General features: G+C 34.8%; 1 protein-coding gene and 1 long non-coding RNA gene across 5 annotated transcripts in view; one reads left to right on the plus strand and one right to left on the minus strand.

Annotated features, from left to right (window-relative positions):
- LOC128656366 (uncharacterized) overlaps nucleotides 1-7,818 on the minus strand; it is a 448,845-nt gene extending 441,027 nt beyond the window's left edge. Inside the window, exon 1 of the long non-coding RNA XR_008401994.1 lies at nucleotides 7,797-7,818. This is a non-coding gene — a long non-coding RNA (uncharacterized LOC128656366). The remainder of the gene's footprint in view (nucleotides 1-7,796) is intronic.
- FGF12 (fibroblast growth factor 12) overlaps nucleotides 1-14,831 on the plus strand; it is a 766,619-nt gene that overhangs the window by 186,481 nt on the left and 565,307 nt on the right. The window contains exon 1 of one of the 4 annotated variants that reach the window (XM_053710234.1): nucleotides 738-902. The exons of the other annotated variants lie outside the window; for them this stretch is intronic. The gene's annotated coding sequence lies outside the window, so the exon portion shown is untranslated. Of the gene's footprint in view, nucleotides 1-737; nucleotides 903-14,831 lie in introns of those variants that run through there. 4 annotated transcript variants of the gene reach the window in all.

Genomic DNA, 14,831 nt, shown 5'->3' on the forward strand with positions numbered 1-14,831 from the left:
ACTATGAAATAAAAAATAACTAAATGTTATTTTCTTATCAGGACAAGCAAAGCTAAAATGTTTGAGTTGACTCATTAAAGAACATTAATGCACATTGAACTATTTTCCTCATAATTGTTGCATTACAAATGTATCCTCATCATTTCATAGACAATAAACATGGTGTTACGGGGTTCCAGGAATGTATTCACCAGAGTAACCAGAGCTCTCCTCTTAGCTGATGCTTCACATTATGGTATGTGCAGCAGCTCATTTATACCTGTCCCTTATTGACCACTATAAGTGGGATAAAACAGCACTCAAACTGATTTTCAAGGGGTGTGTCCATTGACTGCAAAAATAGTTGATTTTAAAACATCATAGTTTGTATGCAGATTTTATTGTAATACTTTAATTAATTTCTGATGCATATATACAAACAACTAGAATGTTTAAGCAATTATTATTTTATTATTATTATTATTGTCATTCTAATTTATTTGTTACACACCTTCAAATTCCTTAGTTCTGTTTATACTCTCAGTTGCAGATACATTTAAAAGAATTGCCGGCAAGCAATAACAGTTTGATGACGACCCCACACCTGCTTTATGCTCTTTAGCATATTAGGTGTACGCAAGTAGGTGGTGAAAGAAATATTGTAAGGATGCAATGATTTCTATAGTAAGCCAAATCTCAACATTTCTCAATTTCTCATACTGAGCCAAGTCACTGAAATGTAAAGAATGATCTTATGCTAAGGATAACATAGGATTTAGGTTGCTGAATCCAGAGCATACAATGACATCATTTCCTTTGGGACATCTTGCTGTTTCTATTGTTGCTGGTTACATAAACTTTGCAGAGTGAAATATTCTCAGAAATCCGTCTGGGAAAACATCTATAAAATGTCATTTATTCAGGTAACAAACACACTCTCTCTAAAATAGCAAGAAGGCTTTTGGTTTCTTAAAACAAAAGAAAGAAAGGCGTCTGTGATATAAAGCTAAGAAGTTTAAAAGTTTTTGTCTATTATAGAGAAATAATTTTTTTATCATACAGATTTAACTATTTAGCATGATCATAACCCCACTGATGTTGTAAGCATATCTATTTCATTAAAGGGACAGTAAAGTCAAAACTAAACTTTTATGATTCATATAGGGCATGCAATTTTAAACAACTTTCCAATTTACTTTTATCATCAAATTTGCTTTGTTCCCTTGGTGGTAATTTTTGAAAAGCTAAACCTAGCTAGGCTCAAACTGATTTCTAAACAGTTGAAAACCGCCTCCTAGCTCAGAGCATTTTGAAAGTTTTTTACAGTTAGACTGTGCTAGTTCACATGTGTCATATAGATAACATTGTGCTCACTCCCGTGAAGTTATTTAGGAGTCTTCACTGATTGACTACACTGCATGTCTGTCAAAGTCACTTAGATAAGGAGGCTGTCTGCAAAGGCTTAGATACAAGGTAATCACAGAGGTAAAAAGTATATTAATATAACTGTGTTGGTTATGCAAAAACGGGGAATGGGTAATAAAGGGATTATCTATCTTTTTAAATAAGAAAAAAAATTGGTGTAGACTGTCCCTTTAAGTCAGTTGCCTCCCTAATCACTGTTCAAAATATAGGATATTTTGGTTTTTAATCAAATTACAAAAAGCATGGAGAGTCTAAGGTTTTATGTTTTTATCCTTTTTATTTACTGAATGTTATACATCTTTAAAACAAAATTATATAAATCCAGTAGCAAAAGCTCTTCTTAAAGCAAAAAATTATAAAAACAGGAATGCTGGCTAAAATTACATTTTCACATGTACTATGAAGGGGATAACTAAAATGAGACGCCTGAAACGATTGTAATTTGAGGTGGTATTTTATAGACATATGACCACTAAAATACATAAACATTTACTGAATAATGTAAACCTGAAACTTTTCCCATTTGCTGAAATTTCTCTCCATCTTCAGCATAACATTTTATGTTGTATGTTGATTTTAGAAATTATTTCTGGTATTAAAGCATTTTACAAAATTATAACAACATTTTATGTGTTTTGTTTTTATTTTAAATTAAATTTTCAGTTGATCTATACCTTTTGATTTTAGTGCCACTAATTATTCTAATCCATACAGGCCAGACATAAAATCATGGAACAGATGCCACTGGTAGTATTAAAACAGGTCTTATTCACCATTGTAAAGGGAAAATAACTAGTAAATACAATCTAGATATATTAAAATGTTTACAATTATATTAATGCTTTATATATTAAAGATATAAGTGTAAAGTTATAGAGGTCTACTTATCAAGCCGTCAACTTTCTTGTATTCAACGGCACCCATACGCTCGCCTAACATCTCGGCGGCGGACCTGAATACGCTCTACATATTTATAAAGAAAGCTGTCAAAAAGCCGCGCACCAAGTACGGGGCGATGAGCAGCGGACTGTTGTTAACTAACAGTCATCGATCTCGCTGCTATTCGGTTTTTTCCCAGCTTTATTTATATCCTGTCACTAAACACCGTCACTATACTAAAATGTTTAACCCCTATCCCGCCGCTCCCGGACCCCGTTGCAACTAAATAAAGTTATTAACCCCTAAACCCCTGGCCTCCCACATCACTACCACTTACTAAACCTATTAACCCCAAAACCGCCAGCCCCCCACATGGCCATAAACTAAATTCACCTATTAACCCCTAAACCTAACAACCCGCTAACTGTACATTAAAATTACAACATCACTATCTTATAATAAATTAAAACTTACCTTTAGAATTAAATTAAACTATATTAAACTATTAATTAACCTACCCTAACTATTATACTAAAATTACATTAAATTACATTAAACTATATTAAACTATTAATTAATCTACCCTAACTATTATATTAAAATTACATTAAATTACATTAAACTATATTAAACTATTAATTAATCTACCCTAACTGTTATACTAAAATTACATTAAATTACAAATTAAATTAAATATATTATATAGTTAAAAACCTAACCCTACTCAAATAATTTAAAGGGACACTGAACCTAATTTTTTTCTTTTGTGATTCAGATAGAGCATGCAATTTTAAGCAACTTTCTAATTTACTCCTATTATAACATTTTCTTTGTTCTCTTGCTATCTTTATTTGAAAAAGAAAGTCCAGTGCCTTGGACAGCACCTGTTTATTGGTGAATTAATGTATCCACCAATCCGCAAGAACAACCCAGGTTGTTCATCAAATTGGGCCAGCATTTAAACTTACATTCTTACTTTTCAAATAAATATACGAAGTGAATGAAGAACATTTGCTAATAGGAGTAAATTAGGAAGTTGCTTAAAATTGCATGCTCTATCTGAATCACAAAAGAAAAAAATTGGGTTCAGTGTCCCTTTATATCTACTATTAAAAATTACAAAGTTACAAAAAACTAACAACTAAGTTACACAAAATAACAAACACTAAGTCACAAAAAATAAACACTAAGTTACACAAAATAAAAAATAAATTATCAACTAATTACACCTAATCTAAGAGCCCTATGAAAATAAAAAAGCCCCCCCCCAAATAAAAAAAAACCTAGCCTACAATAAACTACCAATGGCCCTTAAAAGGGCCTTTTGCGGGGCATTGCCCCAAAGAAATCAGCTCTTTTACCTGTAAAAAAAAATACAAATACCCCCCAACAGTAAAACCCACCACCCACACAACCAACCCCCCCAAATAAAATTCTATCCAAAAAACCTAAGCTCCCCATTGCCCTGAAAAGGGAATTTGGATGGGCATTGCCCTTAAAAGGGCATTTAGCACTTTTTCCGCTCCAAAGTGCCTAATCTAAAATTAAAACCCACCCAATAAACCCTTAAAAAAACCTAACACTAACCCCCGAAGATCCACTTACAGTTTTTGAAGACCCAACATCCATCCTCAACGAAGCAGCAGAAGTCCTCATCGAAGCCGGAAGAAGTCTTCATCCAAGCGGGCCGAAGTCTTCATCCAAGCCGGCAGAAGTCTTCATCCAGACGGCATCTTCTATCTTTATCCATTCGGCGCGGAGCGGCTCCATCTTCAAGACATCCGGTGCGGAGCATCCTCTTCTTTCGACGTCTTCTTGAACAATGAAGTTTCCCTTTAAATGACGTCATCCAAGATGGCGTCCCTTAGATTCCGATTGGCTGATAGAATTCTATCAGCCAATCGGAAATAAGGTTGAAAAAATCCTATTGGCTGTTGCAATCAGCCAATAGAATTGAGCTTTCATCCTATTGGCTGATCGGTGGGGGGCTGGCGGTTTAGGGGTTAATAGTTTTAGTAAGTGGTAGTGATGTGGGAGGCCAAGGGTTTAGGGGTTAATACATTTATTTAGTTGCGGTGGGCTCCGGGAGCGGCGGGATAGGGGTTAATATATTTATTTAGGTGGCAGTGGGGTCCGGGAGTGGCGGAATAGGGGTTCATAACATTATGTAGGTGGTGGCGATGTAGGGGGCAGCAGATTAGGGATGTTTAGACTCGGGGTATATGTTAGGGTGTTAGGTGTAAACATAACTTTTATTCTCCCATAGAAATCAATGGGATATCGGGGCAGCAGCAAACATAAGCTTTCGCTGCTTTCAGACTCGCATTGATTCCTATGGCATCCGCGGCCTCCAGGGCGGCGGATTGAAAAGCAGGTACACTGGGCTGGAATAGTGGCGAGCGTACCTGTTAGAAAGTTGTTAACTAGCAAAAGTAGTCAGATAGTGCCGAATTTGCATTCGGAACAATCTGTGTCGGACTGAGACCAGCGGATCGTATGTCACGTCACAAATTTTAACTATTGCCGGTCTGTAGGCTGTGATAAATGAGGCGAATCAAGCTTGCCACAATTACGCTACGGAATTCCAGTGTATTTGCGGTTGACGGTTGATAAATAGGCCTCATTGTTTCTATAAAGTATTGGGTGCCTTCATGAGTGAACTTTTTCTCCTTATCTATCTTTCCTGCTGAAGACAATTTGGAACATATAAAACAGGCAAATAAAAGACTGTGCAAACAAATTTGTGTGAAAACCCAGTTAGATAATTACGTTAACAATCCTATGTTCCACACACCCGTTATTGTTTGTTTTATATATGTCCCTAATTATCCAGAGCAGGAGAGATAGATAAGGTGGAAGTTTATACATAGTTGCACACATTACTTTATAGAAACTCAGTGGAATTTAGAAAAGCAAGAATTTAACAAGTTAAATTACAAAAAATAAAGGGACAAAATAAATAATGAAAGTATATTACAATTTTCTTTTAACTACCCATAATTAAACATTTTATGTTACAATTTCATACTGTTCCCTTTAACTCTGAGACTGGCACAGTGCATGCACAGGTGCCAATGTAAAGAAAGAAAAGCTAATGCAAAATGTATAGCCCAATTATACTGTTGATGTTTATGTCCCTTTAATGCAAAATAATGCAAAATTTGAAAAAATAAAAATAAAATTCAGCTCCACAGTATGAACATATTTGACAATTTAATTCCTGAGATCAAACAGATGCTCTATTCAAGGACATCTGTACTGTGATTATAATGTTGTATTCTCTAGGCAAGGGATAACCTCAACATGTATAAGTCCTAAAATGAGAAAAAAAAGGGGGGGGGGGTTATGGGGGAGTTGGAAAACAGCATCAGACATGACTGATTTTCTAGCATTTCGAATTTGTAAATAATTTTGGATTTGTTGCCTAAATGGTTTTATCACATATTTAGCACATATTTAGCACATATTTATCACATATTTATCACATATTTAGCACATATTTAGCACACATTTAGCACATATTTATCACACATTTATCACATATTTATCACATATTTAGCACATATTTAGCACATATTTAGCACATATTTAGCACATATTTATCACATATTTAGCACATATTTAGCACATATTTAGCACACATTTATCACATATTTATCACATATTTAGCACATATTTAGCACATATTTAGCACATATTTAGCACACATTTATCACATATTTAGCACATATTTATCACATATTTAGCACATATTTAGCACACATTTATCACATATTTAGCACATATTTAGCACATATTTAGCACATATTTAGCACACATTTATCACATATTTATCACATATTTAGCACATATTTAGCACATATTTAGCACACATTTATCACATATTTAGCACATATTTATCACATATTTAGCACATATTTAGCACACATTTATCACATATTTAGCACATATTTATCACATATTTAGCACATATTTAGCACATATTTAGCACATATTTATCTGTTCTAAAGATTATCTAAGATGTCTTTTTGGTACTGTGAGGCCCCTCAAAATATTTTAGAAAAGCAAATTTTAGCTTCAGAGCTGTTTATCTGTTTAAACAGTGCTCTGGATGTGAAGGAGAGACACCTACATTGCAATATAATACTAATGCTAAATAATAAAAAGATATAAAAAGGCTTTGTGTCCTTTCTCTTGTCAATGAAGTTTTGATATCTAATGTAAAGTGTAGACAAATAGCTGAAAGGGGCTGAAGGGCAGTGGGGTCTGACAGGAGCTAAGGCCCTTTTGCTGCACTCCCCCCCCCCCAGTCACCTGCTTGAAGTCCAGTATTTTATTTGGAGGACAGTTTTCAACCCTTGTTGTTTATAGTGTGTATTCATGAAACAATCATTAAAACGCAGCCAATGTCATTTTATGTTCTGTTAAAATATGTGTTCATTCTGCCCTCTAGTGGCTGTGAGTCTTAATGACTATTTTCTACTTATAAATTGAAAATAGGTGAATTGCTATGATGAATTATGTTTTTACAGGAAATACATTTTAAATTGAAATAAATAAAATAGTATCACAGTCATTTACACCTTTAGATAGCTATCTTGATCAAATAGATTTAATATAGCTTTTCATTATAAACAGGATCAACACTATAAATACTAATTATTATTAAGTTCAAATTGCTGTGATTAGCTAATAATATTTCTCCATAGGATATACATACACTACGTGAATCATTTTAAATTTAAATGAAAACTGATTGCATTGCAGTATATATTAAGATATTTCTGAACTTTGCATTTCTTACTGCAATGTCTAAATAAATAGGTGAATCACGACTGGTTCTGATATCCTGCTGTTCTGGCGGAGGAAAATCACTTACTGGAAACTAAACAATATCCAGTCTTCTCTTATAGCTTTACAATATTTTCAGCATATTTCCATTTCTCATTTGTTGGTCTTAGCATATGGACAGAAACAGAGATTTGTCATCTGTTAAACTGCAACCTCAGGAATTATTGTCTTATTGCACAATAGTTTATGTGATTAATTGCTCTAATTAGTTATAATTCCTTATTTATTTTTATATAATACTTCTAGGTATGCAAAAGGAAAGATTGCCCATATCAGACTAGTTTTTCTGAGTACATGGAATAGCATTTGCATGTTATACTAATAAAGAGAAATAGAACATTACAAAATATTTATTACCTAAAGCAAAATTTCAGTTTCTAAAATAGTTTTTTTCAGGTTAAGTGGTAAGAAGTACAGTTTTTGGTGCTCCTTGTTTTTGCTGGAATCCCTTTTACATTTTTCCCATGGACACAGACTTCTGTCTGAAATTCTCCTCTGCAATAATAATCTATTTCAGCTTCTACGGCTTATTGTGCTGTGCCCCATGCCTGCCATCTATATCCTGATCAGTTAGGCTGTGTGTCAGGAATATTACATAACATCTTATTGCCTTCATACTGCTTGTTCTATTCTATATATTTCTCAGTTTTATTGCTACTTACTCTCTGTGGTCTTCATTCCATTAGAGGCTGACGTGCAAAGACTTTAAAATAAACCTGCAGTTTTTTTTGGTTTCCTTTTCTAAAGCATTTAAATCAATTTAAATCACCATCTGAAATATGTAGGCAATATAACCAGAAAATCGGGTTTTCATAAACTTGCATTGGGTAAACACATAAAACTATAAGAAATTATGTTTTGTATGAATTTGCATGGGGTTTTCTTAGCTCTATAACCCGCCAAAGTGCACAGAAAATATAACGACAGATTCAGCATTGACAATGACTGACTTGTGTGTCTGAAGCAATGGGTTTGATCGCAATGTATCATCTGATAATTAATGGCACGTTAACAGCTGCAGAAGGGCACTGTTGTTGATGTGATCACAATCAGCAATTTTTATTGTTTATTGGCAGCACTTTTTACATTATCAGTTTAGTGGAAAATGTACTTCAACCGGGAAAGAACAATGGCTAAATAGCTTGTTCTACAGCAAGTCACCACGTAGAAGCAGCCTATAGGCAACCTGGGCAGGAGTCCACATCTGGTTTCACCCATTACCAATAGGGAGACATTTCCCAGAGTGATAATATACATAAATAAAGAGAATGACTCATCTAGGAACTCACAATGGTTCAGTAGCGTTTTCTATGGAAAGTCACCCACTGGGAGTAGCCTCTTTTAGCCCAGTTGTCCTTTTCACAGAGAATAACTTTCCTGATGGTGGGATCAGACTACTATCTGTTCAGGGAAGTAATCCATTGTTCCATCTTGGGTGTTTAATAATGCATTTATGTGGTAGCTTTTTATTTATGGATTTCCACAGCTAAAAGTACTTGATAAACCTCCATAGTACACTTTTCAACATATTACTGGTACCCCAAAGTGTTTTTGAATGTAACACTGGCTTTGCAAATTTCTTGTGACCTTTTATTCAGCATAGGAATATTTGTTAAAACAACAACAAAAAACTGTCAGATATTTTAAAACATACAAAAGAGAGAGGGTGCCCCAGTAGAACCTCTAGGCATTTGATATATTCTGCAGTAGATATTTTTAAATGTCACCTTATAGATGCAGCAAAGAAAAAAACATATATATATTTATTGTCCTTTAAGCTAATTGGATACGAACTTTAACGGGTATTGTAATAAAAAAACAAGCAAACTACATAAACCTTAGACCACTTCCCCATTCCCAACACGACTGTAGAATAGCTGCCCAGGTCACTCAAGTGTTCACAACATGTTCTGCATTGTGCTGTTATTTTAGCTAACAATAGCAATTAATAAACTTTATGTCAGCAAAAAACAATTCTATCAATACATTGCCTGGATGTCACATGATCTTGTGTGCCACATGGCCTGACCTCAGCCCTTCTGATCTCATGGCCAGAGACTTTCTCACACAGTGACAGGTAGTGAACACAACTCTCCCTGTCTGTGGCGAGCCTATGAGCAGGTTGTAAATCTCTCTCAGTATTCTCAGCCTGTTTTCCATTACTACATGGAATTTATAGAAAACAATCAGCAACTGCAAGTGCCTTTCTTTGCTAATTGGTTGGCTGGAGTACCCATAATTTACAAACACTGTGGGGGACTTCATGCCTTGGATAAACATAAGGCTATCTTACCAACGAAATAATCTTGCGCGTATAGGGCATTTTGGGTAGAGTTGTTGGGCCTATGGTTCTTAACTGCTTATGTTTCTATGTTTATGACACCCTTTTATATCCATTTCCACCATGTAATAGTTCAAGAACTTGGAGCATTCTTGAGGTTTCTATAACATATTTTATACAGTGCTGATTTTAGTGTTTTTTTCTTTTTCTAATGATTATAACTTTTTAGTTTGTTTCACATTGTTTCAGGTACTATTGAAGCTTACTATCTCTTTCCTTTATTGCTGTAAAAAGGCGCATATCCTTGTTAATTGACTTCATTTAATAATTCTGAGATTCTGATCCAGTTAAAATACTTATGAATATTCTTATGAACACCAGAAGTTCCTTATATAAAGCCAGATTACAAGAGGAGCTCTATGTAGTGCTTTCGCTAGAGGGCTAATTGCGCTTTTGCGCCAGTCCCGTTGCACTTGTATTATGAGTTGAAAGTAAAAAGTTATCGCTCTTGCGCTAACCCGGCACGTGCAAAAAGACGAACTTAGAATATCTTGCACGTGATAACGTATTCCCCATAGAAGTCAATGGAGAAAAAAGGTCAGAAAAAACCTAACACCCCACTCGCACGCAAACCCGATTGCATATTCTCATGTGCGCCAACCCGACATGAAAATATGAATATTTCACATTCCAATGTTGTTTACATAGCAGAATATGTTCTATTTATTTAGAAATAAATATTTCTACATATATCTGATGGTATTTTGTTACAATATATATTTATATATATATATATATATATATATATATATATACAGTATATATATATATATATATATGTACAGATACATATATATATATATACACACACACACAGATATATATAGATATAGATATATATGAATATCTATTTATAAATACTTAGAACATATTCTGCTATGTGCAGAACATTGGAATGTGAAATATATACAGTAAATACACAGCATAACACTTTAATTAAATATGAATATTGCATAAATATGCTTTAAAATGTTTTAATCTACGTAACTGCAAAGTGCTCCAATGCACTCTCATATCTTTCAGCCCTTATAACTTTTTTGTGCAATTTTTTTTTTTAATTGTTATTAGTGTTATTATAAGTGTAATTATAGTGTTATTATAAGTGTAAGTGTGCTTTGTAATGTATTTTTTTATGTGTTTTGTGACACTTTTTTGTTTCGAGAAACAGTTTACCACAGTTCTGAGGATGTGTGCGCAAAGAAACGTAAACCATGATATCGTTTGCGCTCAAAAAGTTGCACTCCATTAATAATCTGAACCATAATTGCACCCTTTTCAGCACAACAGCTTGGTAGCAAAAAGGTGTACAATACAACTTTATGCTATTCTTGGGGTCGATCCGATATAAAGCGTCGCCCGCAAAAGCTGGCGACGCCAATATTTACGCTGATTTGGTATCACATATACGGCGTAACCTAGAAGTTACGCGCGTATATTTCTGCCGTCGCCCGTAGTTTTTTGGGCCATAGGCAGGTATACCAAACCAGCGCAGTTTGGTATCCAATATGCAGCGTAAGGACTTACGTGGCGAAAATGGAGAAAACTTACTCCATTTTCACCTCGCCACAAAAAGCAGCCGTAAGAAGCCTTACGCTGACTATTGGAGCCCCGTAACTCCCTAAACTGGCTGCTAAAATAAACCTAACACCTAACGCATGCGCAATGTCTATCTCCCTGTCAACCGCGATCTTCTAAAATAAACCTAACACCTAACGCATGCGCAATGTCTATCTACCTGTCAACCGCGATCCCCCCCCCGAAATCCCTAATAAAGTTATTAACCCCTAAACCGCCGCTCCCGGACCCCGCCGCCATCTACATAAACTAACCCCCTACTGTGAGCCCCTAAAACCGCCGCCATCTACCTTATCTATCCCCTAATTAGAACCCCTTACACCGCTGTCATCTACCTTATCTATCCCGTAATCTGACCCCTTACACCGCCGCCACCTATATAAAAATTATTAACCCCTAATCTAATCCCCCTATACCGTCGCCAGCTATATTAATATTATTAACCCCTAATTTAATCTACCTACCCCGCCGCCAGCTATGTTATCTATATTAACCCTAAGTATATTATAGTTAATATAGTTATTACATTATATATATTAACTATATTAACCCTAATTATATTAGGGTTAATATAGTTAATATAGTTACTATAGTATTTATATTAACTATATTAACTCTATCTAACCCTAACACCCCTAACTAAATTTATATTAAATTAATCTAATTCATTTATAAACTAAAATATTCCTATTTAAATCTAAATACTTACCTATAAAATAAACCCTAAGATAGCTACAATATAATTAATAATTACATTGTAGCTATGTTAGGGTTAATATTTATTTTACAGGTAAATTGTTAATTATTTTAACTAGGTATAATAGATATTAAATAGTTATTTAATATCTACCTAGTTAAAATAATTACCCAATTACCTGTAAAATAAATCCTAACCTAAGTTACAAATACACCTACACTATCAATAAATTTAATAAACTACAAACATCTATCTAAAAATACAATTAAATTAACTAAACTAAATTACAAAAAAAAACAAACACTAAATTACAAAAAATAAAAAAAAGATTACAAGATTTTTAAGCTAATTACACCTATTCTAAGCCCCCTAATAAAATAATAAACCCCCAAAATAAAAAAAATTCCCTGCCCTATTCTAAATTAAACAAATTTCAAAGCTCTTTACCTTACCAGCCCTTAAAAGGGCCTTTTGTGGGGCATGCCCCAAAGAATTCAGCTCTTTTGCATACAACAAATACAATCCCCCCCCCATTACAACCCACCACCCACATACCCCTATTCTATAACCACCCAAACCCCCCTTAAAAAAGCCTAACACTACCCCCCTGAAGATCTCCCTACCTTGTCTTCACCACACCGGTCCGAACTCCTGATCCGATCCGGGCGATGTCTTCCTCCAAGCGGCAAAGAAGAATTCTTCCTCCGGCGATGTCTTCCTCCAAGCGGCAAAGAAGAATTCTTCCTCCGGCGACGTCTTCCTCCAAGCGGCAGCAAAGTCTTCATTCTTCCGGCGGAATCTTCAATCTTCTTTCTTCGCTCCGCCGCCGCGGAGCATCCATCCAGGCCGACGACTGAACGACGAATGAGGTACCTTTAAATGACGTCATCCAAGATGGCGTCCGCCGAATTCCGATTGGCTGATAGGATTCTATCAGCCAATCGGAATTAAGTTAAAAAAATCTGATTGGCTGATTGAATCAGCCAATCAGATTCAAGTTCAATCCGATTGGCTGATCCAATTCTTCTTTGCCGCTTGGAGGAAGACATCGCCCGGATCGGATCAGGAGTTCGGCCCGGTGTGGTGAAGACAAGGTAGGGAGATCTTCAGGGGGGTAGTGTTAGGCTTTTTTAAGGGGGGTTTGGGTGGTTTTAGAATAGGGGTATGTGGGTGGTGGGTTGTAATGGGGGGGGGGGATTGTATTTGTTGTATGCAAAAGAGCTGAATTCTTTGGGGCATGCCCCACAAAAGGCCCTTTTAAGGGCTGGTAAGGTAAAGAGCTTTGAAATTTGTTTAATTTAGAATAGGGCAGGGAATTTTTTTTATTTTGGGGGTTTATTATTTTATTAGGGGGCTTAGAATAGGTGTAATTAGCTTAAAAATCTTGTAATCTTTTTTTTATTTTTTGTAATTTAGTGTTTGTTTTTTTTTGTAATTTAGTTTAGTTAATTTAATTGTATTTTTAGATAGATGTTTGTAGTTTATTAAATTTATTGATAGTGTAGGTGTATTTGTAACTTAGGTTAGGATTTATTTTACAGGTAATTGGGTAATTATTTTAACTAGGTAGATATTAAATAGTTAATAACTATTTAATATCTATTATACCTAGTTAAAATAATTAACAATTTACCTGTAAAATAAATATTAACCCTAACATAGCTACAATGTAATTATTAATTATATTGTAGCTATCTTAGGGTTTATTTTATAGGTAAGTATTTAGATTTAAATAGGAATATTTTAGTTTATAAATGAATTAGATTAATTTAATATAAATTTAGTTAGGGGTGTTAGGGTTAGATAGAGTTAATATAGTTAATATAAATACTATAGTAACTATATTAACTATATTAACCCTAATATAATTAGGGTTAATATAGTTAATATATATAATGTAATACCTATATTAACTATAATATACTTAGGGTTAATATAGATAATATAGCTGGCGGCGGGGTAGGTAGATTAAATTAGGGGTTAATAATTTTAATAGAGATGGCGGCGGTGTAAGGGGCTTACATTAGGGGTTAATAATTTTAATATAGATGGCGGCGGTGTTAGGGGCTCACTTTAGGGGGTTATAGATATAATATAGCTGGCGGCGGGGTACGGGAGCGGCGGTTTAGGGGTTAATAGCTTTTTTATTGTTAGGATAGTGAGGGGGGATAGCGGATAGAGGGTTAGACAGTGCGGGCTATGTTAGGGAGGCGTGTTAGACAGTGCGGGCTATGTTAGGGAGGCGTGTTAGACAGTGCGGGTGTTTTAGACTTTAGTCAGGTTTTATAGGCGCCGGCAGTTTCTAACGTGCCGTAAGTCACTGGCGACGCCAGAAATTTGTACTTGCGCAGATTTCTGGACATCGCTGGTTTGTGAGACTTACGGCACGTTAGCATCTGACGGCGACTTATATGGGATAGCTCGAGTTGCGAGCTGAAACTGCGGGCGACGCCGGTTCCCTCGCTTGCGCCGCAAACTGCGATCTATATCGGATCGCGCCCCTTATGTTCAAATTACATAGAAGTACAATGTGTTGCTATAGACTATGGGGAATACTATATTACAGATGAAATACCAAAAGTCAATTATGTTTATTAAGGGTTTTAAGCTGTTACAAGTATTTAAATTAATACTGAGAGCTTGCAATATGTGTTATTGAAAAAAATATTGTTATAAAAACTATTTCTCTTTTTATTGCTACTATAAATACAAAATCATAATAACAGTTATTATGATGATAATCTGATACTATGACACCAGAAGGTAGAAAATTGGGATTTTTAACCCTAACAGCCCTTGTGCTTTGATACTCACTGTTTATATTGGAGGTTTTAAATTAGAACAACAATCTATATTCCTTAATAAGCTTCAATTTTTTAGCACGTGCTGCAAGTGTACCTATACACTGACCTAGAAAATTACATCAGGATACAATGAGAATGGTTCTGTTTCATAACAATATAAACTAGGGAATCAGGTAAATTCCCAGGACCTTAGGTTGGACAATTCTGTTGTACAACATATATTTTCATGATATCATTGTATATGCAAATTAGTTAACACTTTTATTTTTTTTATTTTTTT

Source organism: Bombina bombina, chromosome 4, assembly GCF_027579735.1.
Source record: "Bombina bombina isolate aBomBom1 chromosome 4, aBomBom1.pri, whole genome shotgun sequence".
Taxonomy (NCBI): Eukaryota; Metazoa; Chordata; class Amphibia; order Anura; family Bombinatoridae; genus Bombina; species Bombina bombina.